Genomic DNA, 12500 nt, shown 5'->3' with positions numbered 1-12500 from the left:
ACTGACTGTTGAGGCCCTGCGGGTGCCAAAAAACACCCCAGCTCCAGCCAGCCAGCCAGCCTGCCTGCCAGCCAACCACACACACACACACACACACACACACACACGCACACACACACACCAACTGCCGACAGATGACTAAGCGATACATGAGTCTTGGGTGAAGCCAATTAATTCCATTAGCCACCATGTGTGTATGAGACAAGTGGAGACACACTGTAGAGAGAGGGGGAGTGAAGGGAAAGGAAGAGAAGATAAGTGTGTGGGAAGGGGTTGTCAGGGCTTCTGAATAGAGAGAAAATGTTTGCTGCAAGGCTATCTGAAGAGGGAGACAAAGTAAGATACAGAAGGGGGATACAGAAGGCAACATGAGAAGAGAAGAGAAGAGAAGAGAAGACAAGACAAACTTAAGCTGCATTCACACGTATAGCCAATATGCCTGCACATCTCAAACCTTTCCAACAAGAGCCAATGGCCTGTTGAGTTGCTTTGTGATTGATCCAATCATCTCGTCACATCAATGTGTAAGCTTTTACGACTGCTCAAACCTAATCGTTAAGCCCTCGGAATCTCTGTTGCTGTACAGTGCAGTCTGCGCCCAGGGATGGCAACAGGTTGCGATAGGCCCCACGCAGAAAAAAGAAAACACACTATACACAATCTCTCTACTCCCAGAATGGTAAAAAAAACCACCGATTTTTTTGGTCAGCATATTTAAACACAAACTGTTGTAAACGAGAAAGAAAGAAAGAACAAGAAAGAAAGAAAGAAAGAAAGAAAGAAAGAAAGAAAGAAAGAAAGAAAGAAAGAAAGAAAGAAAGAAAGAAAGAAAGAAAGAAAGAAAGAAAGAAAGAAAGAAAGAAAGAAAGATATAAAGAAATAGCTGAATCACTTTTCAGAAAAAATTGAAAAACAAATATTTCGTTTTGTTCACAATTCTAATTAAGCCACTGAGTATAACTTGCTGAATACACATTTCCTCCAGCTTTTCAACTCAAATAATCAGATAATGTTAATTGCTAAGAAACAAGTCTACCCTCACTGCAGTTTATTCCACTCTGAGGAATTCACTTCCAACTACTGAGTTTCAATGTGAAATATGTGTAGTCCTCGTCTCTAAGCTTTGCCTGCATATGATTTGTTTCCTCCTTTAAGGAGCAGAATTCACTTTATTAAGCAACTTGAGTAAATGAATGACTGTCAAGAAAACCATGGTTAGTTAGCATGGCGAGATTTGTATGTGTGTGTGTGTGTGTGTGTGTGTGTGTGCGTGTGGGTGTGTGCGTGCATGTGTATGAGTGTATGTGTCTGTCTGCGTGTTTGTCTGAGTGCGTAGTAGTGGACTTGGTTAGTCAGATATTCACAGACAAAAAGAAAAGAAAACCTTCCCATCCTGTTATGCAATCACCTACTGTATTCATCATAACCAAAGGCTCTATAGTGGGCTGGCGCCGCCGCATTATCAGCAACAAAGGCTCAAAGCTGAAAGGAAAAGGTAAACAGTTCGAGTAACCCCACTGAACTCACCTCTTCACTTCAAGCATGTACTTAAGTCCACCCCCCTTACCTCGGGGAACTGTGCACGACCCCACTGTATAAAGCAGCATTATAAACACTAAGACTAAAAAACGAATGGGTCAAGTACCAGTGCTGCATTAGAGTGATGCCTCTTAGGAGAACCTTTTTGAGGAAACAGTTTTTACCAAGCCATTTAATGGGATAAAATTGCATAGGATGAAATCACATAGAGAAGATCTGAGGCTCTGGTGAACCGTTTCTAATGCGAGGAACATTTCATATGCAATATTGTAAAAGCAGCTTTACTTATTGTTCTGTAGACATGGACTACTGCCATTATGGCACAGCATTGTATCTATACATTGAACAGAGTGCCCATGGGGAGGTTTTAAACCCAGCCTGGGTCATGACCCAACTCTACCCCATCTCTCACATAAACTTAACTCTTTTCACATCATCACTGTCTAAAAAATATGTATTATTTTTTTAGCTTGATGTAACTCTGTACTTTTGTCCTGTTTCTTGTACATGTTCGGCCTTCATTTTTCCTGCACAACCTGCTTATGCTTTCACTTAACTTTACCTCATTTATTTATCAAAAAAAACAATATATTCTTGACTGTGGTTCCAGCTGAAACGCAGTGGCAGCTCTCTCTTCTAATGGATGCTATTCAAACATCCCCTGAGTCCACTGGCTAGACAGTAGCATGTACCTGTCTTGTCTAGCATGATCATTACTGGCACTCAATCTGGTGTGGTGAGGCCAGGTCTTATTTATGAGGCGGAGGAAATAGAAAGAGACAGTAAGGGAGAAATCTAAGGGCCTCCGCCAGGGCTCTAAATTAACTTTTTCCACCACCAGCCAATTTGGCTAGTAGACATTTTTTTCTTACTAGCCAAATGGAAGGTCAACTAGCCATTTATTTCTCACCAAAATAAACCATGCGTTAATTATGATGCTTTTAATTATTTTATTAAACTAGGCTATGTCCTCAACACAGATAAACAATATAAATATTATACTCAATATAATTCAGTCCATTCTATAATTATTTAGTAATTATATTTTTATTACCTGCATTTCATTATTTTTCATTCCATTTCCATACTGCACAGACAGCCAAACACTAGCCTATTACCTCACACACCATCACCCAAACCTCACATACAGTATAGGCCTACAACTCACACAAACACAGCATGCCTTCAACACTAATGTCACACACATACCAGACTTTCAACATACACTAGCCAAACAAACACACAACCAAACACTGCAAAACCTCATATCCCCTACACAGCATCACTTCACACACAGTGGGCCAAATACCATGGACAATGCACAGAAGACAGGTGAAGGGGAGAAGAGATGAAGGGAGGAGAAGGAGACGGAGAGGAGAAGGATAGGAGACACCCGCGCGCGCACACACGCACACACACACACACACACACACACACACACACACCTACACACACACCTACACAGTGTGTGAATGATGTCTGCATTGTGTGTTTATGCTGCTGCTGCGTGACACCTTCAAGTTCCTCCAGGTCAAATTAATATTAGCTTTACTTACGATGCGCTTGGAATGACAATTACCGTTACGCTATGTCAACTAGATATCCAATAACCCCACGGAGACCATGCTTACTTTGTTACTTTCGTCGCTAGTTTTTTGTTATCTTTTTTTCCCACTTACTCGTATATCCATGTCAAACTCGTGCAGGGTCTTTGCGATGGCGTGGGCGTTATTAGGAAATGACAACTACATCGTTTGTAGTTGCGAGGACCTCGCAAATATCAGACGGCTTCTGACGGCAACGACACTGTTTTGACAGACAGCTGTCCTGTCCCTCCACTCACTCACACCGTTTCCTCTCCACCAATACTCTATTTCACCGTCACAACAGTTACGCTGCTATTACTTGCATTCATTGACACATAACAGTGCTTTAACCACTGCCACATTATTTTTCGTCTGACCAAAACCTACAGAACCAAAGTAATCCGCGCTAGTCCGCTCATTGAACAAATTTTATCAACACTAGTTCCAGCGCGAGGGTATCAAACACGCAGCCAATGGATGTGAGGCTGCCTGTTACTGTGATTAACGGTCAGCCAATGGGTGTGGGCTACATTAAGACGGTAGGACTAATGTTCATGGGTAATGTAGGTGACGTTTTAAGGTTCATCAGACGGCAGCTACAGATCTGTGCGGGCAGCTGTTTAACGTTCAGTCGGGCACGCGCTACCGGCCAATTTGGCTAGTGGATGATTTTTTCTACCAGCCAAAATGATTTTTCACCCGCATTTGGCGTGTTGGCGCCCGTTAATTTAGAGCCCTGGCCTCCGCACATCAGCTCCAACAAAGTGGGGAGCACTGCTCTGCCAAACTTCGATTCCATTGTTTTCAATACAACCCCGCGCACCGGCACCGATGTCCACGGATATCCTAAACTACTAAAAAATATTACATATTGTACCTTTAGATATAGTTTATTGATTCATAAAGTCTTTGGACTCCCATCTGCTTGCAAAATGCTCAATCCGTCTGTGTCTGCATGGGACAGCTTGGGTGAGGAGCAGGGCCTTTGACACACACACACATACACGCGCGCGCGCACACACACACACACACACACACACACACACACACACACACACACACACACACACACACACACACACACACACACACACACACACACACACACACTTGAACATATTTGCTTTGGAATATTAAATAAAATACTCATATCCTCAAGTGCTGCTGGGGTGGTTCTATGGATATGGATCCTTAGATAAGCTAGTGGGCTAATCCCCCTAATATTAGCCCTTAGCTATTCTGTGTTATCTCGTCTAGAGATACAGGTTGCTGTGGGGCATTAAGCGCTATCAGCCCAGCTCAATATGGAAGAGATGGGTGGAGAAGGCTTTCAGGCTAACAATGATGCCATGGAGCAATAATTTCATTTTCACAGCATACAGTACCAAACGTAATGCAAATACAAAGTCGTTAAGGGTCATTTTGTAGCCCATCTCGCCTTCATTTCATGTTATTTTATGGTTTCNTTTGTGGCAGGTGCTAAAAGAGCCCCTGTGCCTTTAAAGACAGGGGCCTCTCATGAACGCGAAGATGAAGTGAAGTCTGAAGTTGTTGAAGATGAAGTGAAGTCCGACCGGGGATCGTGGCGTAAATGAATGTTGGACGAGCTACAGTGAATTATCAGTTCGGTAACGTCAAATAGTTTTACTGTTGTCTCATGTCGTTCTTGTCAACAAACGTTTGTTTTGTTAGTGCGCTGAGTAACGGTCCTGGCGGTCGAGGTGGAAGCTCCCTCTTAGCTCATTGAAAGTAAACGGGAACGGTGGTATTTCGAGGCACAGCGCGGTGACACCAGGAAGGGTGTAAAGGTGTGTGTACCCCGTTATACTGACCTATTTCATCCATAGTTACTCCCTCATCTTAGAGTCGTTATTTTTGTTTTGGTTTACTCTTCGCCGTATCGATAGATATCATTAGCTTCGTTGCCCTCTCCTCCTGAACGTTCTGAAGCTACAGTTGTCCTGTGAAGAAGGGAGCGGGTTTCCCTAGAATCAGACTGAGTGTTTTACCCTGCCATCCAGTCCAGCATCGTGACGGGATTTGGTCGTGGGTTGGTAACTATCCTGACAGACACACCCACACGTTCGTACACGGTCCATAACATTTGCCGGGTCAACTTTACTAAACTGAACTGAACTGTACTTGTGTTGACCCGTGCGACACACACACTCACACACACGTGCGCAACGCCCATATCACTCGCAGGGTCAACTGGACTGAACTGAACTGTAGTACTCGCGTTGTGACTCGCGTTGTGACACACACACACATACACACTCGCACGCACACACACACACACACACACACACATGCACGCACATACACTGGTACAGGGAGAGACTTTCGAGCCACTGAGTGAGCCTCCACACACACACACACACACACTTATGCCTGGTCAGAAAGTGTTGTTAATACTTTTAATTATATATTGAGTATTACTACTATAAGTGAATTCTTATCCCTGGTCAGAAAGTGTTTTGATACTTGTTTTTATTACATGTTGGTTATTATAACCACTGTTTTCTTGTCTTATTAATTTAGTAGTGTTACATGTGTATCATATAAAAAGTAGTTACTCTATCCTGGGGGTAGGGGCGCCACTGGTTTAGGATAGTAGTGGGGTGGTGACGGGTGGGCTGGGACACACCTCACCACATACATCTTCAGGCAGGCACCGGACATTACTGAAGCCCACTCTACTAGACCCGAGTGAGCTACCCAAGACAAACCTTGCTGCCAGTCTGGGAGTATCGAGGCCATTAGGTATTGGGCATGGGGGACCTAGATCCTGTCCCATCCAGTACCCTCCACAATTAGAGTTAGCTAACCCCTACAAGGCGGCGGTAAACTCCCGTCCGCTACATTTCATAGGGCATAAAGTTCATAAAGTTTTGTAGTTTGGATTTTTTTCTTCTCTCTCTTTTTTAAAGTGTGAAAGGGTGTGATAATGATTTGATAATTGAGTGTGAAAACTGTATTTGTTTCTGTCCTATACACATAGACGGATGCATACACACACTCCCACACACACAAGCACACTCCCAACCCTATGAACACCTTGCCAGGAGCCTGCAGAGAGAGAGAGAGAGAGAGAGAGAGAGAGAGAGAGAGAGAGAGAGAGAGAGAGAGAGCGGAGAGAGAGAGAGAGAGAGAGAGAGAGAGAGAGAGAGAGAGAGGGAACTGGGTCGGTGGAAGTTCAAAAGCCAAGGACAATCAAGTCAGGGCTCAAATGAATAAAACATGACCATTCTTCAATCTTTCATTTCTCTTTTCCTTTTCAGCACCATACCCCCCCCCCCCTTTTTTTTTTACTTCCCTCCGATTTCAGCACAGTTTGGGTTTTCAATACTGCAGTAATTACCCCATCCAGATGGCTGACACAAAACATCAGGGAGACATTTTCACCTCCTTAACCTGCTTAAGTAGAGGGTAGAGCTACAGCACGCACACACGCATGCACGTACAATAAAACATCAGAGGCCACACATGCACACAACTACACCGCTAATGTAGTGTATCTGATCCCACATACACACACACTCCCACACACACCTTGCCTCACTCCAGGGCAAGGAGGAGGAGATGTCATCATCATCATTGCCCATTTTCATTTCCACTGAGTCGTTTTGACTTTCTCCCAAAGCTGCTTATCAAGCAAGGCTAAAAATGTGTCTTTAGGGTGAGTATGTGCCTTTATGTGTGTGTGTGAGTGCATGCATGTGTGTGTGTGTGTGTGTGTGTGTGTGTGTGTGTGTGTGTGTGTGTGTGTGTGTGTGTGTGTGTGTGTGTGTGTGTGTGTGTGTGTGTGTGTGTGTGTGTGTGTGTGTGTGTGTGTGTGTGTGTGTGTGTGTGTCAGTAGTGCATGCTAGGCTGGTGAAGCCGTGTAGCCTAGAAGCTGAACTCATTTGCAGCAGCAGCAGCAGCAGCCACAGGCCTATTGTCTTCAAACAGGAGAGTTCAGAGGATGGATAGAACATATAGAGAGCTCATGCAACATAAATAGCATGAAAGAGGAGGATAAATAGGGGAATATGGGAAAGGGAGAAGGATATTAGTAGGGAATGTGTTGAGTTAGAATTATGTTATCATTTCTTGGTAATGACTTAAGGGCTGGCTTTGAGGTGTAGATGGAGGCAGAAGAGAGAGACGAACACAAACATGAGAAGCAGAGGGAGCCTGACAGAGGGAGGAGAGGGGGGGGGGGACGAACAGTAGATTAAGGGTTGCCTTTGAGGTATAGATGGTGAGAGAAGAGAGGCAAGTGCATTCATGAGAGAGAAAGACGGAGACAGAGAGAGGGCAAGAACGACAGAGAGAGAGAGAGAGAGAGAGAGAGAGAGAGAGAGAGAGAGAGAGAGAGAGAGAAATGGTGGTAAAAAGAGAGTCACAGAGGGAAAGAGAGAAGAGCTAGAAACACAAAGGAAGAGAAGATTTAAGGGTTGCCTTTGAGTTTTAGATGAGAGGCGACCACTCGTATGAGAGAGACAAAGAGAGCGTGTGAGAGATAGTAACATTGGAAAGAGAGAAGCGGGGAGAAAGAGAGAATGAGAAAATGAGAGACAGTGATGCAGGGGAAGAAAAACCCAAGATGAAAAGAGTCAGAGAGGGCCCATGAGTAGGGCCAAAGACAGATAGCACAGGAAAAGAAGTGAGAGAAAGAGAAAGAGATGAAGAATAAAAAGAAGAAGTAGAAAAGAGTAGTGGTGAGGCGGCGGAAAAGTCCTTAATGTGCTGAATCCCTCATTAAGTGCACATCAAAGATGCATTAAAAGGTTGATTTCCCCCGAGCGCTGCAGACTACATGGTGCGGTAATTAACAACCACCATCATCGCCACCACACACCAGTAACCCCACCATCACAGTATAACGGTAGAGCTGTATAGTATACTCATATGGAGAGCAGCAGCCATGTGCAATGACACTGAACAGAGCATGTGGCATGTGTATGTGTCAATATGTGTTTATGTGTAAGTCTGTGTTTAATTAAGAACCATCACCATCACTACCAACATCACAGTATAGCTGTAGTAGAGCTGCTGTGTAGTCATATGGAAAGCAGCAGCCATGTGCAATGACACTGAACAGGCCACACCACCTATCAGCACCACCACAATAACACAGTAGCTGTACAGTATATCACAAAAGTAAGTACACCCCTCACAGTTTTTGCAGATTTGTGAGTATATCTTTTCATAGGAAAGCATTACAGAAATTTCACTTTGACACAATGATTAGTGACCTTTTAACAACATATTTAACCGCTTAAATGTCTTGTTCACTCAGAAAAAAACAAAATACAGCCATTAATGTTTGAACATGTACTCACAAAAGTGAGTACACCTCAGATCCGGTAGAGAAGGGGCTGTGTTGGCTCGAATCGTCTCGAAATGAAAAGGTGTGAAAAGGGATTAAAAGCGAGGTCATCAGTGTGCGCTCGAATTTTTCTTTGCATTGAATTTTTACATTTTGAGTGCACCTTGCTTAAATAGATTGGTGTGAGATTTGAATGCAATCCTATGGAGAATATCATGATCTGCTTCAATAGTCACGGTCAGGGCTCTAAATTAACACACGCCAACACGCCAAACACGGGTGAAAATTCATTTTGGCTAGTAGAAAAAAATACCTACCCGCCAATTTGGCTAGTAGCGCCCGAGTACAGTAACTTATGAACGGTAAACCGCTGCTCTGACGAACGTTATAGGGCGAGATTTCCTACATTACCCATGGACACTAGCGTCACGACGTAGCCTCCCACCGTGGGCTTTCCAGTGCATCGAGCGTCAACTCCATGCTGTTGCGCGCGCCAGGATTGAAAACATCAGACGACCAGCCTCCTGTCAGCTAAGCTGCGCTCACGCTATTCTGACAGGCAGCTCTCCTCCTATGCTCTCGTCGCTTTCGCTACAAACCTTTTATCGTCACTACTGCCATTATTACTATATGAACCTTGCTGTAACAAGCTGCATTTTTGAAGCAGCGAAACCCTGACCGTTTCAATAACAGAGACTTACGCAGATTAGGCATAGCGCTACTTCTGTTGTGTAGACTATGTTTTGTGCGAGTGATGAGAATGTGGCGGGGGTTAGAGCAAGGTTCTGTGTGTTGGTGAATGCTAGTAGTAATTGTAAATAGTGACGTTAAAAATGAGTGGTTGTGGAACGAAATAGCGACCAGGGCAGAGGAGGAGAGCCGACTGTCAGAGTAGTGTGACCGTAGCTGTCAGTTCAGTTGTCTTCTGAAATGTTCAGAGTCGTGGCGCAACTAAGTTGGAAAGCCCACGCCATCGGAAAGGGAAAAAAAAGCAACCAACGACGAAGCTGTGGAAGTAACAAAGGAAGCGAAGATTCCCGAGATATTATTTACTTTTAATTAAACTAGGCTTCTTGTCATTTTGTTGCGCATGGTAGAGAAGAGCTCCTCCTCTCTCCTCTCATTTTCCTCTCATCTCTTCTCCTTCCTTGGGGTGTGCGTATGTGAGGTTTTGTAGTGTTTGGCTGTGTGCTTGGTTACTGTATGTTAAAGGTCTGTTATGTGAGTGGCTTGTGCGATGTGATTCAGCTGTTTTCAGAGGAATTGAACAAAAACTAATCAAATTAATTAGGCCTAAGTAATGAAAGTAAAAAATAAAGCAGAAGTTAAAAAATAATGAAAAAAATATATAGCCTAGGCCTATAATATGCTTAATTATTATGTAGGCATATAGTACCCTATGCAGGCCTATAGTGTATCTGTGTTGTAGAAACAGTTGGACAAAATGACCATTTAATTAGAAAAAAAATAACTAGCCTAATGCATAGTTTATTTTGGCGAGATTAAAAAAATGGCTAGTTGAACTTCTGTTTGGCTGGTAAGAAAAAATGTCCACTAGCCAAATTGGCTGGTGGTGGAAAAAGTTAATTTAGAGCCCTGGTCACAGTGCATGTTGACATGCATGTTTCTTTTAGGTGTATTTCAGATTGCCAATGTTGACAGCATCCATGCATCTCCAAACCATGTCAGTCCCACTACCATGCTTGGCTATTGAGAGGATACACTTTTTTATATAAAAAAAAACCTTACTTGTTTACCACCACACATGCTTGACACCATCTAAAGTAGATTTGTTTATCTTGGTCTCAAGAGAGATGAAAAGACCAAGGATATGGATCACTGGAACCATGTTGTGTGATCTGAAGAGACCAAGATAAACAAATTTACTTTAGAAGAAAAAAGCCCGGTCTGGATAGGGTTAATCCCTTTTCATTTCGAGACGATTCGAGACAACACAGCCCATTCTCTACCGGATTTTAATCTGGGGTGTACTCACTTTTGAGTACATGTTCAAACATTAATGGCTGTATTTTGTTTTTTTCTGAGTGAACAAGAAATTTAAGCGGTTAAATATGTTGTTAAAAGGTCACTAATCATTGTGTCAAAGTGAAATTTCTGTAATGCTTTCCTATAAAAAAGATATACTCACAAATCTGTAAAAACTGTGAGGGGTGTACTCACTTTCGTGATATACTGTACATATTTGTAAAAAATAGCAGTGATGTAGAAGGAGCATTTGGCATGTGAGTGTGTCAAGATGTGGTTGTGTGATTCTCTATATGTATAATTGACATTAATCATTATGGCCACAACCAAGCACCAGCACCAGTGGACAGCAGCTGTACACATTCATATACATGTACACAGAGCTGCATGCACACATGTGCATTCAGCATGAGGTAGGAGCGTGTCATTGACTACGTTTACATGGGACATTTAATTCCGAATTAACTCACTTAATTGAATAATAATAATAATAATTAATAAATAAATAAATGAATAATGAATGAATAAAGCTTAATTCCACTTTGATGTAAACACTTAGCAATTCAGAATAAAATGAAAGATCAAAGTAAACTCGGTGGAACTATTTAATTCTGAATCATTAATTCTGAATTAAAAATGTCATGTAAGCGTAGCCAATATGTATCTGTGTAATTATCACTCACCACCATCTGGCAAGCAGCATAGTATAGTTGTAGTCAAATACCAGAATAGACAGAGTAGTAATGTGACATTGCTGGAATTGTTAGTAGTGACTCCGACACATATCTGTGTGGAGTTGATGACACACACACGCACGCACTCATGCATGCACACCCACATTCTCCCATCATAATGACAGAGAGAGAGAAAGAGAGACAGGTCAGGGTGTTAATTATCATGTTCTCCTCAGCTGGAGACACTACTGTCTTTTAACTAACAATTTATAATTACTAATTAACAACGATTAATGCAGGAGAACACACAGACACAAGCACGCATGCACACACAGACACACACACACACACACACACACACACACACACACACACACACACACACACACACACACACACACACACACACACACACACACACACACACACACACACACACACACACACACACACACACACACACACACACACTCTTCCCTCTTTTACTTTGACAGCAGAGCAGTGTTGGGAAAGGAGCAGGGTCCACATGGAGAGCAGAGGCCAAGACAGCAGGGGAGGAGGGTTCAGACATTTGGACAGAGATCAGATGTGTGTGTGTGTGTGTGTGTGTGGCCAGAGCAGGGTCCATATGGTGGACTGAGGCCAAGGCAGGAGAGGGGGGGTGGGACAGTTTAGACAACTAGAGAGATATGGAGGGAGAGAGATGTAGGGAGGAGGAAATTGAAGAGAGAAGAGGGTGGGCTGAGGGAGAAAAAAGGAAAATGTGTGGGACCTGTCAGGTCATGTCAAGTCAAGTCAAGTAGGTTTTATTGTCAATTTCTTTACATGCACTGGTCATACAAAGAATTTGAAATTACATTTCTTGCTTTCCCATACAGACATAGACTAATCTAGGTAAGGACATAGACAGTATAGACATAGACAGTACTTATACATGGACTTAAGACAGTATGGACATAGACAGTGCTCATACAGACATTTAAAGTGCAAGACTGGACAACAGAAGACTTGTAGAGGACATACATTAAGAGGTATTGTTGTGCTTTTGTGCTTTTCCTAAAAAAGTCCTTTATAGCGTTCTAGACATGGTAATAGTAGCATTTTGAAGAAAAATAAATATTAAAAAGGTTGTCAAGTACACCAGCAGCAGTGTGTGTGTGTGTGTGTGTGTGTGTGTGTGTGTGTGTGTGTGTGTGTGTGTGTTTGTGTGTGTGTGTGTGTGTGTGTGTGTGTGTGTGTGTGTGTGTGTGTGTGTGTGTGTGTGTGTGTGTGTGTGTGTTTGTGTGTGTGTGTGTGTGTGTGTGTGTGTGTGTGTGTGTGTGTGTGGTGTGTGTGTGTGTGTGTGTGTGTGTGTGTGTGTGTGTGTGTGTGTGTGTGTGTGTGTGTGTGTGTGTGTATGTG

Source organism: Engraulis encrasicolus, chromosome 23, assembly GCF_034702125.1.
Source record: "Engraulis encrasicolus isolate BLACKSEA-1 chromosome 23, IST_EnEncr_1.0, whole genome shotgun sequence".
NCBI lineage: Eukaryota > Metazoa > Chordata > Actinopteri > Clupeiformes > Engraulidae > Engraulis > Engraulis encrasicolus.
This window is presented reverse-complemented; position numbering follows the sequence as displayed.